Source organism: Coregonus lavaretus (assembly GCF_964263955.1).
Source record: "Coregonus lavaretus genome assembly, contig: HAP1_SCAFFOLD_9569, whole genome shotgun sequence".
Taxonomy (NCBI): domain Eukaryota; kingdom Metazoa; phylum Chordata; class Actinopteri; order Salmoniformes; family Salmonidae; genus Coregonus; species Coregonus lavaretus.
This window is the reverse complement of record NW_028165448.1, coordinates 1-14,324: the sequence shown is the minus strand read 5'-3', so window position 1 is coordinate 14,324 and position 14,324 is coordinate 1. Positions and strand designations below refer to the sequence as shown.

The 14,324-nt window shown below is 46.3% G+C and overlaps 1 long non-coding RNA gene across 1 annotated transcript; it reads right to left on the bottom strand.

Moving 5' to 3' along the window:
* Positions 1-4,241: 4,241 nt before the first annotated feature.
* LOC311115856 lies at positions 4,242-10,183 on the bottom strand. Its single transcript, XR_014611317.1, has 3 exons — positions 10,072-10,183; positions 4,548-4,629; positions 4,242-4,429 (listed from the first exon to the last, which is right to left on the bottom strand). It is a non-coding gene; the product is annotated as an uncharacterized lncRNA (long non-coding RNA).
* Positions 10,184-14,324: the final 4,141 nt, after the last annotated feature.

Below are 14,324 nucleotides of genomic sequence, written 5' to 3'. Positions count from 1 at the left end.
TTATACACACACTTCTCCACTCTACTGTAGAGACAGTTATTATACACACACTGCTCCACTCTACTGTAGAGAGACAGTTATTATACACACACTGCTCCACTCTACTGTAGAGAGACAGTTATTATACACACACTGCTCCACTCTACTGTAGAGAGACAGTTATTATACACACACTGCTCCACTCTACTGTAGAGAGACAGTTATTATACACACACTGCTCCACTCTACTGTAGAGAGACAGTTATTATACACACACTGCTCCACTCTACTGTAGAGACAGTTATTATACACACACTGCTCCACTCTACTGTAGAGAGACAGTTATTATACACACACTGCTCCACTCTACTGTAGAGACAGTTATTATACACACACTGCTCCACTCTACTGTAGAGAGACAGTTATTATACACACACTGCTCCACTCTACTGTAGAGAGACAGTTATTATACACACACTGCTCCACTCTACTGTAGAGAGACAGTTATTATACACACACTGCTCCACTCTACTGTAGAGACAGTTATTATACACACACTGCTCCACTCTACTGTAGAGAGACAGTTATTATACACACACTGCTCCACTCTACTGTAGAGAGACACAGTTATTATACACACACTGCTCCACTCTACTGTAGAGACAGTTATTATACACACACTGCTCCACTCTACTGTAGAGAGACAGTTATTATACACACACTGCTCCACTCTACTGTAGAGAGACAGTTATTATACACACACTGCTCCACTCTACTGTAGAGACAGTTATTATACACACACTGCTCCACTCTACTGTAGAGACAGTTATTATACACACACTGCTCCACTCTACTGTAGAGACAGTTATTATACACACACTGCTCCACTCTACTGTAGAGAGACAGTTATTATACACACACTGCTCCACTCTACTGTAGAGAGACAGTTATTATACATTTACATTTACATTTTAGTCATTTAGCAGACGCTCTTATCCAGAGCGACTTACAGGAGCAATTAGGGTTAAGTGCCTTTCTCAAGGGCACATCGACAGATTTTTAACTTAGTCGGCTTGGGGATTAGAACCAGCGACCTTTCGGTTACTGGCACAACGCTCTTAACCACTAAGCTACCTCCACTCTACTGTAGAGAGACACAGTTATTATACACACACTGCTCCACTCTACTGTAGAGAGACAGTTATTATACACACACTGCTCCACTCTACTGTAGAGACAGTTATTATACACACACTGCTCCACTCTACTGTAGAGAGACAGTTATTATACACACACTGCTCCACTCTACTGTAGAGAGACAGTTATTATACACACACTGCTCCACTCTACTGTAGAGACAGTTATTATACACACACTGCTCCACTCTACTGTAGAGACAGTTATTATACACACACTGCTCCACTCTACTGTAGAGACAGTTATTATACACACACTGCTCCACTCTACTGTAGAGACAGTTATTATACACACACTGCTCCACTCTACTGTAGAGACAGTTATTATACACACACTGCTCCACTCTACTGTAGAGACAGTTATTATACACACACTGCTCCACTCTACTGTAGAGACAGTTATTATACACACACTGCTCCACTCTACTGTAGAGACAGTTATTATACACACACTGCTCCACTCTACTGTAGAGAGACAGTTATTATACACACACTGCTCCACTCTACTGTAGAGACAGTTATTATACACACACTGCTCCACTCTACTGTAGAGAGACAGTTATTATACACACACTGCTCCACTCTACTGTAGAGACAGTTATTATACACACACTGCTCCACTCTACTGTAGAGACAGTTATTATACACACACTGCTCCACTCTACTGTAGAGAGACAGTTATTATACACACACTGCTCCACTCTACTGTAGAGAGACAGTTATTATACACACACTGCTCCACTCTACTGTAGAGAGACAGTTATTATACACACACTGCTCCACTCTACTGTAGAGACAGTTATTATACACACACTGCTCCACTCTACTGTAGAGAGACAGTTATTATACACACACTGCTCCACTCTACTGTAGAGACAGTTATTATACACACACTGCTCCACTCTACTGTAGAGACAGTTATTATACACACACTGCTCCACTCTACTGTAGAGAGACAGTTATTATACACACACTGCTCCACTCTACTGTAGAGACAGTTATTATACACACACTGCTCCACTCTACTGTAGAGACAGTTATTATACACACACTGCTCCACTCTACTGTAGAGAGACAGTTATTATACACAGACAGAGACACAGACAGAAAGATACGGAGAGACACAGACAGAGAGAGAGAGACACAGACAGAGAGACAGACAGAGAGAGAGACAGACAGAGACACAGACAGAGGGACAGACAGAGAGAGAAACAGAGATACTAACCGGAGGTGTCTGATCTTCCAGGCCACGGTGTGAAACAGAGATACTAACCGGAGGTGTCTGATCTTCCAGGCCACGGTGTGAAACAGAGATACTAACCGGAGGTGTCTGATCTTCCAGGCCACGGTGTGAAACAGAGATACTAACCGGAGGTGTCTGAACTTCCAGGCCACGGTGTGAAACAGAGATACTAACCGGAGGTGTCTGATCTTCCAGGCCACAGTGTGAAACAGAGATACTAACCGGAGGTGTCTGATCTTCCAGGCCACGGTGTAAAACAGAGATACTAACCGGAGGTGTCTGATCTTCCAGGCCACGGTGTGAAACAGATACTAACCGGAGGTGTCTGATTTTCCAGGCCACGGTGTGAAACAGAGATACTAACCGGAGGTGTCTGATCTTCCAGGCCACGGTGTAAAACAGAGATACTAACCGGAGGTGTCTGATCTTCCAGGCCACGGTGTGAAACAGAGATACTAACCGGAGGTGTCTGATCTTCCAGGCCACGGTGTGAAACAGAGATACTAACCGGAGGTGTCTGATCTTCCAGGCCACGGTGTGAAACAGAGATACTAACCGGAGGTGTCTGATCTTCCAGGCCACGGTGTGAAACAGAGATACTAACCGGAGGTGTCTGATCTTCCAGGCCACGGTGTGAAACAGAGATACTAACCGGAGGTGTCTGATCTTCCAGGCCACGGTGTGAAACAGAGATACTAACCGGAGGTGTCTGATCTTCCAGGCCACGGTGTGAAACAGAGATACTAACCGGAGGTGTCTGATCTTCCAGGCCACGGTGTGAAACAGAGATACTAACCGGAGGTGTCTGATCTTCCAGGCCACGGTGTGAAACAGAGATACTAACCGGAGGTGTCTGATCTTCCATGCCACGGTGTGAAACAGAGATACTAACCGGAGGTGTCTGATCTTCCAGGCCACGGTGTGAAACAGAGATACTAACCGGAGGTGTCTGATCTTCCAGGCCACGGTGTGAAACAGAGATACTAACCGGAGGTGTCTGATCTTCCAGGCCACGGTGTGAAACAGAGATACTAACCGGAGGTGTCTGATCTTCCAGGCCACGGTGTGAAACAGAGATACTAACCGGAGGTGTCTGATCTTCCAGGCCACGGTGTGAAACAGAGATACTAACCGGAGGTGTCTGATCTTCCAGGCCACGGTGTGAAACAGAGATACTAACCGGAGGTGTCTGATCTTCCAGGCCACGGTGTGAAACAGAGATACTAACCGGAGGTGTCTGATCTTCCAGGCCACGGTGTGAAACAGAGATACTAACCGGAGGTGTCTGATCTTCCAGGCCACGGTGTGAAACAGAGATACTAACCGGAGGTGTCTGATCTTCCAGGCCACGGTGTGAAACAGAGATACTAACCGGAGGTGTCTGATCTTCCAGGCCACGGTGTGAAACAGAGATACTAACCGGAGGTGTCTGATCTTCCAGGCCACGGTGTAAAACAGATACTAACCGGAGGTGTCTGATCTTCCAGGCCACGGTGTGAAACAGAGATACTAACCGGAGGTGTCTGAACTTCCAGGCCACGGTGTGAAACAGAGATACTAACCGGAGGTGTCTGATCTTCCAGGCCACGGTGTGAAACAGAGATACTAACCGGAGGTGTCTGATCTTCCAGGCCACGGTGTGAAACAGAGATACTAACCGGAGGTGTCTGATCTTCCAGGCCACGGTGTGAAACAGAGATACTAACCGGAGGTGTCTGATCTTCCAGGCCACAGTGTGAAACAGAGATACTAACCGGAGGTGTCTGATCTTCCAGGCCACGGTGTGAAACAGAGATACTAACCGGAGGTGTCTGATCTTCCATGCCACGGTGTGAAACAGAGATACTAACCGGAGGTGTCTGATCTTCCAGGCCACGGTGTGAAACAGAGTGGAGGAGATGAATAGACCACTGAGCCCCGCCCCGTACAGCCAGGCAGCAGCAGCCTGCCATTGGTCCACAGACAGGAAGTAGAGTACAGACCCGCCCACCAGGCTGGGGACGATCCAGAGCTGTGGAGGTTCATGGGTAAACCGAGCATTATGGGTAGAAGCAGGTACAGCAGGGTGAACAGCAGATGTGCTTCCAGAGGTAAGAGATGAATCAGTAGGTGTGTTTGGTGTAACTCACTCCATGTGTGGCACAGTTGGCAGCGTGTTCGTAGTCTGTAGGTTGATATCTCCTGCTGGATGGAACTCTGCCATTCATCAATCTGGAACACACCCCCAGGATACTTACTGTACATGTTTTATGTGTGTGTGTGTGTGTGTGTGTGTGTGTGAGTGTGTGTGTGTGAGTGTGTGTGTGCGTTGGCCTATATAAGTAGTGTCAGACTGTCCCAGGTACCGCTGAGTTAAAACCTTACTGTGGTGTGTGTGTGTGTGTGTGTGTGTGTGTGTGTGTGTGTGTGTGTGTGACGGTCATTCAGGGGGGGATTTACAGAACACCACTGTAATCCACATCACGTTATCTGAGTTTATCTGCCCTCCACGTTGCTAAGCAACCGTCTGCATGGCTACAGCCTCGTCTCTATGGCAGCCACAGGACAGGTCCGAGTGTGTCCATTTCCTGATGTCAAAGACAAGACGTGTGTGTGTGTGTGTGTGTGTCTTTAATCAGCGGTAAATCTCTCAATCCCGGTTTACAGAGAGAGGCACATCTGGACATGTTACAAAACTACATTTCATAAGTCAACACACACACACACACACACACACACACACACCGCAGGTTTCAGGGTAGTGCGTGAGTGAGTGAGTGAGTGAGTGGGTGAGTGGGTTTCAGGGTAGTGCGTGAGTGAGTGAGTGAGTGAGTGGATTTCAGGGTAGTGCGTGAGTGGGTGAGTGAGTGAGTGCGTGAGTGGGTTTCAGGGTAGTGCGTGAGTGAGTGAGTGAGTGAGTGAGTGAGTGGGTTTCAGGGTAGTGCGTGAGTGAGTGAGTGAGTGGGTTTCAGGGTAGTGAGTGAGTGAGTGGGTTTCAGGGTAGTGAGTGAGTGAGTGGGTTTCAGGGTAGTGCGTGAGTGAGTGAGTGAGTGAGTGAGTGAGTGAGTGAGTGAGTGAGTGAGTGAGTGGGTTTCAGGGTAGTGCGTGAGTGGGTGAGTGAGTGAGTGCGTGTGTGGGTTTCAGGGTAGTGCGTGAGTGAGTGAGTGAGTGAGTGAGTGAGTGAGTGGGTTTCAGGGTAGTGCGTGAGTGAGTGAGTGAGTGGGTTTCAGGGTAGTGAGTGAGTGAGTGGGTTTCAGGGTAGTGAGTGAGTGAGTGGGTTTCAGGGTAGTGCGTGAGTGAGTGAATGAGTGGGTTTCAGGGTAGTGAGTGAGTGAGTGGGTTTCAGGGTAGTGAGTGAGTGAGTGGGTTTCAGGGTAGTGAGTGAGTGAGTGGGTTTCAAGGTAGTGAGTGAGTGAGTGGGTTTCAAGGTAGTGCGTGCTGGATGCCAGGGTAGTGGGTTCCAGGGAAGGATTCAGGGAAGGATTCAGGGAAGGATTCAGGGTAGGATTCGGGGAAGGATTCAGGGTAGGATTCGGGGAAGGATTCAGGGTAGTATTCAGGGTAGGATTCGGGGAAGGATTCAGGGTAGAATTCAGGGAAGGATTCAGGGTAGGATTCAGGGAAGGATTCAGGGAAGGATTCAGGGAAGGATTCAGGGTAGGATTCGGGGAAGGATTCAGGGAAGGATTCAGGGAAGGATTCAGGGAAGGATTCAGGGTAGGATTCGGGGAAGGATTCAGGGTATTATTCAGGGTAGGATTCGGGGAAGAATTCAGGGTAGGATTCAGGGTAGGATTCAGGGTAGGATTCAGGGAAGGATTCAGGGTAGGATTCAGGGTAGGATTCAGGGTAGGATTCGGGGTAGGATTCGGGGTAGGATTCAGGGAAGGATTCAGGGAAGGATTCAGGGAAGCTATTTACTTCCAAGTTGTGGTTGGTTAGTTGCATTATTCCACATTCCTTTCAGTATTTTCTCTAAATCCGTATCAGTATTTTCTCTTAATCCGTTTCAGTATTTTCTCTAAATCCCTTTCTACCATTTTGATGTAAAAGTGGGATATAAGATGATCCATTTTCCCACATAGCAGAATGCAGGCTGCTCTAACATGCTGTAACAGGCCTTATTGAGCTCATAAAGGTTTTAGTTACCTAGAGAGCTACTGGATACGCAGGCTGCTGTAACACACCTTATTGAGCTCATAAAGGGTTTAGTTACCTAGAGAGCTACTGGATACGCAGGCTGCTGTAACACGCCTTATTGAGCTCATAAAGGTTTTAGTTACCTAGAGAGCTACTGAATACGCAGGCTGCTGTAACACGCCTTATTGAGCTCATAAAGGTTTTAGTTACCTAGAGAGCTACTGGATATGCAGGCTGCTGTAACACGCCTTATTGAGCTCATAAAGGTTTTAGTTACCTAGAGAGCTACTGGATATGCAGGCTGCTGTAACATGCCTTATTGAGCTCATAAAGGTTTTAGTTACCTAGAGAGCTACTGGATATGCAGGCTGCTGTAACATGCCTTATTGAGCTCATAAAGGTTTTAGTTACCTAGAGAGCTACTGGATACGCAGGCTGCTGTAACACGCCTTACTGAGCTCATAAAGGTTTTAGTTACCTAGAGAGCTACTGGATACGCAGGCTGCTGTAACACGCCTTATTGAGCTCATAAAGGTTTTAGTTACCTAGAGAGCTACTGGATACGCAGGCTGCTGTAACACGCCTTATTGAGCTCATAAAGGTTTTAGTTACCTAGAGAGCTACTGGATACGCAGGCTGCTGTAACAGGCCTTATTGAGCTCATAAAGGTTTTAGTTACCTAGAGAGCTACTGGATACGCAGGCTGCTCTAACACGCCTTATTGAGCTCATAAAGGTTTTAGTTACCTAGAGAGCTACTGGATATGCAGGTTGCTGTAACACGCCTTATTGAGCTCATAAAGGTTTTAGTTACCTAGAGAGCTACTGGATATGCAGGCTGCTGTAACACGCCTTATTGAGCTCATAAAGGTTTTAGTTACCTAGAGAGCTACTGGATACGCAGGCTGCTGTAACACGCCTTATTGAGCTCATAAAGGTTTTAGTTACCTAGAGAGCTACTGGATATGCAGGCTATTGTAACACGCCTTATTGAGCTCATAAAGGTTTTAGTTACCTAGAGAGCTACTGGATATGCAGGCTGCTGTAACACGCCTTATTGAGCTCATAAAGGTTTTAGTTACCTAGAGAGCTACTGGATACGCATGCTGCTGTAACAGGCCTTATTGAGCTCATAAAGGTTTTAGTTACCTAGAGAGCTACTGGATACGCAGGCTGCTCTAACACGCCTTATTGAGCTCATAAAGGTTTTAGTTACCTAGAGAGCTACTGGATATGCAGGTTGCTGTAACACGCCTTATTGAGCTCATAAAGGTTTTAGTTACCTAGAGAGCTACTGGATATGCAGGCTGCTGTAACACGCCTTATTGAGCTCATAAAGGTTTTAGTTACCTAGAGAGCTACTGGATACGCAGGCTGCTGTAACACGCCTTATTGAGCTCATAAAGGTTTTAGTTACCTAGAGAGCTACTGGATATGCAGGCTGCTGTAACACGCCTTATTGAGCTCATAAAGGTTTTAGTTACCTAGAGAGCTACTGGATATGCAGGCTGCTGTAACACGCCTTATTGAGCTCAAAGGTGGTGAGAGCAGCTGATTAGTAAACTGAGTTAGAGCAGGGCTGGAGCAAAAGCCTACACTACCAGTATCTCTTCAGTAGCAGAGTGAGAGGGTGGTTGGTCTCACTGTGGCTCCATCACTCTTCTGTCAGCTAGTGGACGACAGGTGTGTGTGTGTGTGTATCTCTGAAGGGACAGAGGCTCTGATCAGAGAAAGCATTGTTATCCTCCGAAAGAGGGGCATCTCTCCCTCCATCTCTCTCTCCATCTCTCCCTCCATCTCTCCCTCCATCTCTCCCACCATCTCTGCCTCCATCTCTCCCTCCATCTCTCCCTCCATGTCCCTCTCTCTCCCACCATCTCTGCCTCCATCTCTCCCTCCATCTCTCCCTCCATCTCTCCCTCCATGTCCCTCTCTCTCCCTCCATCTCTCCCTCCATCTCTGCCTCCATCTCTGCCCCCATCTCTCCCTCCATGTCCCTCTCTCTCCCACCATCTCTGCCTCCATCTCTCCCTCCATCTCTCCCTTCATGTCCCTCTCTCTCCCTCCATCTCTCCCTCCCCCTCTCTCCCCACTCTCCCTTTCCCTCCCCCTCTCTCCCCACTCTCCCTTTCCCTCCCCCTCTCTCCCCACTCTCCCTTTCCCTCCCCCTCTCTCCCCACTCTCCCTTTCCCTTCCCCTCTTTCTTCCCGTCTGTCTCTATCATTAGTGTGAGCGGTCAAGGCTGATCTAACAACCCTCCTTTGGTATCACCATCATAATGAAACACACACACTAAGGGGGGTGGCTGTGTCTACCTCGGCTGGACACACACACTAAGGGGGGTGGCTGTGTCTACCTCGGCTGGACACACACACTAAGGGGGGTGGCTGTGTCTACCTCGGCTGGACACACACACTAAGGGGGGTGGCTGTGTCTACCTCGGCTGGACACACACACTAAGGGGGGTGGCTGTGTCTACCTCGGCTGGACACACACACTAAGGGGGGTGGCTGTGTCTACCTCGGCTGGACTTGAACTTTCACCTGCTCTCTCTCTCACATTCCGCTTGTTGCGTTAGAATGGGAAACTATAATCTGTACCAGTGAACAGAATGTTATTAATGCTGAATATCAGCCCAGCCTGCACAGCCGTGGAGTCTGATCCAGCAGATCTTTAAATCTAAGAGGATCTATCTCAGGATCCTGCTAGTGGCAAGACACACACACACACACTTGTCCCCCAGTGCATCGGTGGCTTCACCATGCCAAAACCCGACTCCTCTCAACCAACCTAACCCCAACCGTCAACCAACCTAACCCCAACCGTCAACCAACCTAACCCCAACCGTCAACCAACCTAACCCCAACCGTCAACTAACCTAACCCCAACCATCCTAACCCCAACCGTCAACCAACCTAACCCCAACCGTCAACTAACCTAACCCCAACCATCCTAATACCAACCGTCAACCAACCTAATACCAACCGTCAACCAACCTAACCTTAACCGTCAACCAACCTAACCCCAACCATCAACTAACCTAACCCCAACCGCCAACTAACCTAATCCCAACCGTCAACCAACCTAACCCCAACCGTCAACCAACCTAACCCCAACCGTCAACTAACCTAACCCCAACCATCAACCGACCTAACCCCAACCGTCAACTAACCTAACCCCAACCATCAACTAACCTAACCCCAACCATCCTAACACCAACCGTCAACCAACCTAACCCCAACCGTCAACCAACCTAACCCCAACCGTCAACCAACCTAACCCAACCGTCAACTAACCTAACCCCAACCGTCAACTAACCTAACACCAACTGTCAACTAACCTAACCCCAACCGTCAACCAACCTAACCCCAACCGTCAACCAACCTAATCCCAACCGTCAACAAACCTAACCCCAATTGTCAACTAACCGACAAACAACAATATTGGTTAGTTAGTTCAATAAAACGGCACTTTATCAAACAGAACTTTATCAGAGTAATATTAATGTCTCTGTGTAGAATAATATTCTGCCTACCTTCTATATGGGATCTTCTTAAAGTTCATACCGGCGACAACATGTATCTGTTTCCCTCGCCGCCGTTACTGTTCTCAACCTGCGAGGACGCAACAGATTTCCCTGTGCGTTCCAACACAAACAGGCACACACACCGGTCCAGAGGAACAGACACACATAGACCCTGTTGAGAGAGAGAGAGAGAGGGAGACAGAGAAAGAGAGAGAGAGAGAGAGAGAGAGAGAGAGAGAGACGGAGAGAGAGAGACGGAGAGAGAGAGAGAGAGAGAGAGAGAGAGAGAGAGAGAGAGACGGAGAGAAAGAGAGAAAGAGAGAGAACAAACCCAATTTTGATAAACTCCCTTATCTACTGGGTGAAAAACCACAGTGTGCCATCACAGCTGCAAGATTTGTGACCTGTTGCCACAAGAAAAGGGCAACCAGTGAAGAACAAACACCATTGTAAATACAACCCATATTTATGTTGATTTATTTTCCCATTTGTACTTTAACTATTTGCACATTGTTACAACACTGTATATATACATAATATGACATTTGAAATGTCTTTATTCTTTTGGAACTTCTGAGTGTAATGTTTACTGTTAATATTTATAGTTTATTTCACTTTAGTTTATTATCTACTTCACTTGCTTTGACAATGTTAACATACGTTTCCCTTGCCAATAAAGCCCTTAAATTAAAATTGAGAGAGAGAGAGAGAGAGAGAGAGAGAGAGAGAGAGAGAGAGAGAGAGAGAGAGAGAGAGAGAGAGAGAGAGAGAGAGAGAGAGAGAGAGAGAGAGAGAAGAGAGAGAGGAGAGAGAGAGAGAGAGAGAGAGAGAGAGAGAGAGAGAGAGAGAGAGAGAGAGAGAGAGAGAGAGAGAGAGAGAGAGAGAGGAGAGAGAGAGAGACGCTGCTGCTACTCTGTTTATTATCTATCTGATTGACTAGTCACTTTTACCCCTACCTACATGTACATATTACCTCAACTACCAACACTGCTGCTACTCTGTTTATTATCTATCCTGATTGACTAGTTACTTTTACCCCTACCTACAGTGGGGGAAAAAAGTATTTAGTCAGCCACCAATTGTGGAAGTTCTCCAACTTAAAAAGATGAGAGAGGCCTGTAATTTTCACCATAGATACACGTCAACTATGACAGACAAAATGAGGAAAAAAATTCCAGAAAATCACATTGTAGGATTTTTTATGAATTTATTTGCAAATTATGGTGGAAAATAAGTATTTGGTCAATAACAAAAGTTTCTCAATACTTTGTTATATACCCTTTGTTGGCAATGACATTTTCTGTAAGTCTTCACAAGGTTTTCACACACTGTTGCTGGTATTTTGGCCCATTCCTCCATGCAGATCTCCTCTAGAGCAGTGATGTTTTGGGGCTGTCGCTGGGCAACACGGACTTTCAACTCCCTCCAAAGATTTTCTATGGGGTTGAGATCTAGAGACTGGCTAGGCCACTCCAGGACCTTGAAATGCTTCTTACGAAGCCACTCCTTCGTTGCCCGGGCGGTGTGTTTGGGATCATTGTCATGCTGAAAGACCCAGCCACGTTTCATCTTCAATGCCCTTGCTGATGGAAGGAGGTTTTCACTCAAAATCTCACGATACATGGCCCCATTCATTCTTTCCTTTACACGGATCAGTCGTCCTGGTCCCTTTGCAGAAAAACAGCCCCAAAGCATGATGTTTCCACCCCCATGCTTCACAGTAGGTATGGTGTTCTTTGGATGCAACTCAGCATTCTTTGTCCTCCAAACACGACGAGTTGAGTTTTTACCAAAAAGTTCTATTTTGGTTTCATCTGACCATATGACATTCTCCCAATCCTCTTCTGGATCATCCAAATGCACTCTAGCAAACTTCAGACGGGCCTGGACATGTACTGGCTTAAGCAGGGGGACACGTCTGGCACTGCAGGATTTTAGTCCCTGGCGGCGTAGTGTGTTACTGATGGTAGGCTTTGTTACTTTGGTCCCAGCTCTCTGCAGGTCATTCACTAGGTCCCCCCGTGTGGTTCTGGGATTTTTGCTCACCGTTCTTGTGATCATTTTGACCCCACGGGGTGAGATCTTGCGTGGAGCCCCAGATCGAGGGAGATTATCAGTGGTCTTGTATGTCTTCCATTTCCTAATAATTGCTCCCACAGTTGATTTCTTCAAACCAAGCTGCTTACCTATTGCAGATTCAGTCTTCCCAGCCTGGTGCAGGTCTACAATTTTGTTTCTGGTGTCCTTTGACAGCTCTTTGGTCTTGGCCATAGTGGAGTTTGGAGTGTGACTGTTTGAGGTTGTGGACAGGTGTCTTTTATACTGATAACAAGTTCAAACAGGTGCCATTAATACAGGTAACGAGTGGAGGACAGAGGAGCCTCTTAAAGAAGAAGTTACAGGTCTGTGAGAGCCAGAAATCTTGCTTGTTTGTAGGTGACCAAATACTTATTTGCCACCATAATTTGCAAATAAATTCATTAAAAATCCTACAATGTGATTTTCTGGATTTTTTTTCCTCAATTTGTCTGTCATAGTTGACGTGTACCTATGATGAAAATTACAGGCCTCTCTCATCTTTTTAAGTGGGAGAACTTGCACAATTGGTGGCTGACTAAATACTTTTTTCCCCCACTGTATATAGCCTCATTATTATCTTGGCTAACCTGTACCCCCACACATTGACTCAGTACCGGTACCCCCTGTATATAGCCTCATTATTACCTGGACTAACCTGTACCCCCACACATTGACTTGGTACCGGTACCCCCTGTATATAGCCTCATTATTATCTTGACTAACCTGTACCCCCACACATTGACTAGGTACCGGTACCCCCTGTATATAGCCTCATTATTATCTTGACTAACCTGTACCCCCACACATTGACTTGGTACCGGTACCCCCTGTATATAGCCTCATTATTACCTTGACTAACCGGTGCCCCAGCACATTGACTCAGTACCGGTACCCCCAGTATATAGCCTCATTATTTTATTGGGTTACCATTTTGTCCTTTCGTTTATTTAGCAAAATTTTTCTTACTTTATATATTTTTTTGCATTGTTGGTTAAGGGTAAGTAAGCATTTCACAGTAAGGTCTACACCTGTTGTATTCAGGGAATATGACAAATATGATTTGATTTGAATACATACCTTGACAACAACGGGCGGACATCTTGGACGCAGTCTCCAGTTCATACCTCAGTGTCTGAAATTATGAAAATGTATGTTGTCAGACTGCCCCCTCTCCTGGTGACAAGCACAGTAGAATATCAATAATATATATATAATATATATCCACTGATAGAACAATGAGAAACATTATTATTTGGAACTTATTTTGTACATAATGTTTCTGCCACCGTCTCTTACGACCGAAAAAGAGCTTCTGGATATCAGGACAGCGATTACTCACCTCGTATTGGACGAAGATTTTTTCTTCAACGAGGAGGCCGCGAAGGATATCCTACAGACACCCAACAAGGCCCAAATCCCCGTCATTCGCATGAGTAAGAGACGGAGATATCGTGGACATAGGTCGGGGTGCCTTGTAAGGATCCGACGGCGAGCGAGTAAACTGCCTCTACCATCAATCCTATTAGCCAACGTTCAATCATTTGAAAATAAATTGGATGACCTAAGATTACGGTTATCCTACCAACGGGACATTAAAAACTGTAATATCTTATGTTTCACCGAGTCGTGGCTGAACAACGACATGGACAACATACAGCTAGCGGGCTATACGCTACATCGGCAGGATAGAACGGCTGACTCCGGTAAGACAAGGGGTGGTGGTCTGTGTATATTTGTAAACAACAGCTGGTGCACAAAATCTAATACTAAGGAAGTCTCGAGGTTTTGCTCGCCTGAGGTAGAGTATCTTATGATAAGCTGTAGAACACACTATTTACCAAGAGAGTTATCTATATTTTTCATAGCTGTCTATTTACCACCACAAACCGATGCTGGCATTAAGATTGCACTCAATGAGCTGTATGAGGCCATAACTAAGCAGGAAAACGCTCATCCAGAGGCAGCGCTCCTAGTGGCCGGGGACATTAATGCAGGGAAACTTAAATCCGTTCTACCTCATTTCTACCAGCATGTTAAATGTGCAACCAGAGGAAAAAAAACTCTAGACCACCTTTACTCCACACACAGAGACGCATACAAAGCTCTCCCTCGCCCTCCATTTGGCAAATCTGACCATAACTCTATCCTCCTGATTCCTGCTTACAAGCAAAAACTAAAGCAGG